The sequence below is a fragment of the Penaeus monodon genome, chromosome 38, assembly GCF_015228065.2.
Source record: "Penaeus monodon isolate SGIC_2016 chromosome 38, NSTDA_Pmon_1, whole genome shotgun sequence".
NCBI lineage: Eukaryota > Metazoa > Arthropoda > Malacostraca > Decapoda > Penaeidae > Penaeus > Penaeus monodon.
Genome location: NC_051423.1, coordinates 3,863,544 through 3,868,543, shown reverse-complemented (window position 1 = coordinate 3,868,543; position 5,000 = coordinate 3,863,544).

Genomic DNA, 5,000 nt, shown 5'->3' with positions numbered 1-5,000 from the left:
TTTCGGGCCCCCCCGGGGCCCCGGGAGGCCCAAGGGGGGCGTTTTTCCCCTAAAACCCCCCGGAGGAAAGTAAAAAAGTCTCATTTTTGTAAATTGGGGGAATATGAAAAACCAATTATCTTTTCTTTTGAAACCCTTTGCTTCCTTAAAATTAAAAAATACCCATTTTTTTAATTTTGATCTTTTTCTTTAAAAAAGGGAAAAAAAAAAAAACTTTTTAAAACGAAAAAAAAATTTTAAAAAAAAAAAAAAAAAAAAAAGGGGGGAAAAAAAAAAAAAAAAAAAGGGGGAAAAAAAAACTAAAAAACTTAAAAAAATAAAGGGGGGGGAAAAAAAAAAAAAATTAAAAAAAAAAAAAAAATCAAAAAAAAAAAAAAAAAAAAAAAAAAAAAAAAAAGAAAAAAATCAATTTTGTGTTAAAATAAATTTGGGAAAGGGATTAAGAATTGTACGTATAATTACATATTATTATTATAAATATAATATATATATATATATATATATATAAATTGAGAGATATGTGTGTATAAATATTTGTATATGTACACGTATACATATATATTAATAAAACTTTTATATATATATATATTATATAGATATATATATATAAACATATATATTTTATATATATTTATATATATTATATATATTCCATACATACATATACATATGCATATAGATACACATATATAAAAATGCTTATAATATAAATATATATAATATAAAATTATATATATTTTATATATATTATTGATTTTTGTTATATAATATATATATATATATATATATATATATATTTTTAAATTATTTTTAATGTGTATATATTTTCCCTTTGTGTTTTATATAATGTATGTATGTTATGTTGTATTGTGTATAAAATCCTTTCCCGTATGAGAAAAATTTTTTGCTTAAAAATTTTAAAAATTTACAAAAAATCAAAAATTTAACTTTTCAAAACTCTTTTTAAAATAAACACCGAATTGGGTAAAAACGGTATAAATGAAAAATATCTTCACAATGAAAAGAAAATTAAATTTGACCGGTTTCGATTATACTTGGGTCTTGATAAAAATCGAAAACGGGTAAAATTTCATCTTTTGGGGTATTTGAAGACAGTCATTCTCTTCAAAACCTTTTTTTACTTTGTCAACCATAAAAATACGGTTCAAACACTAAATTCGGGAAACCCTGAAAAGCCAACCAACATTCCCTTCACTTTTTAAATAAAAAAAATTTTAACGTAGATTATAAAAAATTTTTTTCCGTCGATACGGGTTGCTAAAAATACCTACCCTTTGCTTTCAGTGGCTTGGAAAATCTTTGTTTTAAAATAATCCCAGCAGGCGTTGCTGGGCGTTATTCCCTTTTGGGCCCAAAAAAACCCGCCCTGATTTCTCCCCTCAAACTCCCCTTCCCCTCCGCAGTTCTTTGAGGCTTTTTTTTCCTCTCTGAAGAAAAGCAACCCCAGACTGACTTGACCTTTAAAAACGGAAAATTTAAAACAAGAAAATAGATATTTAACGTCGTTGAGTTGATGGATTGTTGAAATTTTTTGGCTGGGGATTTTTTGTGATGTCATTTTTAAAAAATACGTAAAATTTTGGATTTTGGCACGGGGTAGTAATTGAGGGCCCACCCGCCCTTTTTTATGAAGTACGAGAACGTCCTGCTTTTTTATCTATTGCGTCCCAAATTAATAAATTTTTGGGTTTGGGTTATTCTTGGTTTACTTTTTTGGTGGAAGGGGGGCGACTCTTTTGTAACAGTGAGAGGTGCTCACTGGGGATCATGAGGTTTTCCCAAAGGGGAGGGGGTTTGACTCCGGGCCTATGGGTCCAAGGTAAAGAAAGTCATACCCTCGGAGCATCGGTCTCGCAAAAGACCGATGCTAAAAATGCCAAAGTCCTAAAAAGGCACCGGCTTAAAACCCTCCGTGATTTAAAAACGCACTTTTCTTTCACATTTACATTCTTTTATTTTTCAATTAGAAAATTAGTTTACCTGTAACTTCCCTTTTTTTTAATTTAAAGATAAAACGGGTGTTTCAGAAAAAATAAAAGGTTAAATAAAGCGCCTCATGAACAGTATTTCCCCTCATGATCGAAGATGCTGCATGGTAGTAATGCACGTCGTATGGAAACAACTTTCCAGTGATAGTAGATGAATAAAATTTATAATCCCCAAAAATGGAAAACAGTGCCCCAAAACAGACTTACTGTTATGCCAAAAAATTTGATTGATTTTAAACTAATTCCCTAAAGAAAAATAATGCCTGTTTAAAATTTGTAACTAGTCAAAATTAATAAAGATAAAAAAAAATACAGTTAAAAAAGCCAAACCCCCAAATGCTAAATTTTAAGGTAAAGCCACTTAAAAAATTTGGTTTGGTGGGTTTCGACAAAAGGCAAGTCCTCGATTTGTGACCCCGACTGACGTTTTTTCCCCTGCCCCCTTGTCACCAACTGATTAAAACTGAAACCCACATTTTTTTCCACAAAGGGGGGTAAGGGGGGCCTTTTTTTCTTTAGTCTAGTATCCTTCTTTTTTGTCACCCATTACCATTATCATTTCATTTTTTTATTTTGCAAATTCCCTTTTTTCTCTTCTGCTTTTGTTTTTGGTAGTATAAAAATAATACTAATTTTCTTATTTCGTTTAAACCCCCCATATAAGAATTGTCATTAGAAAAAATATATATAAAATTTTTTTAAATTTTTTCATCATTAGTTAAATTTTTAAAAATCTATAGTATGAGATTAAACGGGGCAAACGGGGGAATTTCCCCCAAAGTAAAAAGAAACCATAAAATGTTTATTTTTGAGACTTTAAATTTTAAAACAACATATGTTTATAAAATTTAAATTTTAAATGGGAAATCACAATACCAAAAGTCCCCACAGCTTGTTGCTTTTTTCGGGAAAAAACATTCAAATTGTGAAGAGAAATCTCTGGTTTCTTACGACATAACTTAATTTCCATTACTATTTGGGGGTACAATTCCAATCAATTAAATTTTAATTTGGGAAAGATTTCTGGCCCCGTCCCAGAAGAAACAGGGAAAACAGAAACGGGGTTCAAACTCCCCCCCCTCTCTCTCTCCCCTCTCCCCTCTTCCCCATCTTACAATCAATCAAAAAATTTTTTCCATAAAAAAAATCATTACCCCAAACTTATCGGTTTTTATCGGGAAAATATATTTATTTTGCGTATGCTTGTTTGTAAGTGCATAAAGTCTGAAAAATAAAACTTCATGGTTATAGTAGGAAAATAACTACCCAAAAGTTAGGCCGAAAGTTTATTCACGAATTTTCATCATAAATATTAAGCTATGTACATTGCCGTGGTAAACTCCTTATCCGTATACGGGCCTGGGTGCCCTCGTACTCTCGAGACTCAAAAGGGCTCGTAAATTTGGGGGAACGAGCCGCCCCCGTAGCTGACTTCCCGCCCCGGGAAACCGGAGTCCCCCGTCCACGAATTTCTTTTACGGGCTGCAGGCGGCCGTCGGGAAGCTCACGGGAAAAACGGCCCTGATTTTCCCTCGCCGTCACGGGCCTCCTGGTGTCCGAACCCCGTTTTCTTGAGAGTCAAGCTCACGGGCCCCTTTTGGGTTTTACTTTTTGGGTTCGGAAGACCCCGGAAAGATTCCCGATACTGGAAAATATTCCCCTTATATCCCCTTTTAGAAGTTAAAAACCCCCAACATCAAATAAACAAAATTTTTCAAACACCACTGATTGTTTTCCAGAAAAGCCTGTCCCCTCACCCCCAGGGGCACGGTAAGCATAGGGGCCTTTTTTGGGCGGCGGCCGATTTCCACCATAGCCCCAAAAGGAGGGAAAAACTGAAAAAAAAGCATAATCATTTTTAAAGGATTGGGGGATGGTAACATCGGGCCCACTCGGTTTACTTTTTGTATTATTTAATTTTTAAAATAGGGTTTACCCTATTTTTTCACTTATTTTAAATGTCCCTTTTAATAATAAATTTATTATTTGTTAAATGAATTCGGAAAGGATTAAGGATTATATATATATATATAATTTAATATATAATAATATATATATATATTAATATTTGATAAGGGACAGATTGATAGATGAAATAGATATGTTTTTTAATATATTTCTATTTTTTTTATTTGTTTTACATTTAAAAACAATTTCCCGTATTATCTTTTTTAATACATTATATTTGTATAAAGTTACATATCATATTGTTAAAATTTTACCCTTTTGGGCCGCGGTGGGGCCCCAAGGGGTTTGAGCGTCGGCTCCCAAAACTGTTTACGACGGCAAACGAGTTCGAGGGTTCGGGGGTCACCGGCCGGCGCGTTGGTTTTTCCCCTTTGGGCCCAAGGGAAATTTCACCTTCCCATTGCCTGCCTTTGCCCTGGGGGGCCAAGCCCCGCCAAGTCAGTGCCGGGGAAATAGGATGGGAATCCCATAAAAAACCCCGGGGGGGGAAAGGGAATGGCAAACCCCCTTCTAAATTTTCTAAGAAAAAAAAACATGGAAGCCCTGATCGTCAAGGCCGCGGTGGCCGAAAGGTTTGGGGCGTCGGCTCAAAAACTGTCACACCCGGGATCGAATTCGAGGGGGTTTCCCGTCACCGCCACCGCGTTTTTTTCCTTTGGGGAAAAACTTCACCTTGATTGCCTACCAGGGCCCCTATTGGCCAAGCCAGCCCCCAAACAAGGGCTGGGGCCCCAAAACCCGGATAAAAGAGGAAAGGGTTACCTAAAAGGGGACCCACCCGGGCCTCTCCGTGGGAAAAGGGAAATGGGGGCATACCACGTACCCACTCCCAAAAAGCTCACAACCGAAAACTACAATTAAGTATCATGCTGTGACCACGGGGGCCTTTAGACATGAACCCACGTTAAAAGAAAGAAAAAAATAACTTTTTATTCATATATATGTATGTATAATAAATTTTGTGCATATTTGTATAAAATTAAAAATATAAAGTATATAAGATTATATATAGTGTATTAATAT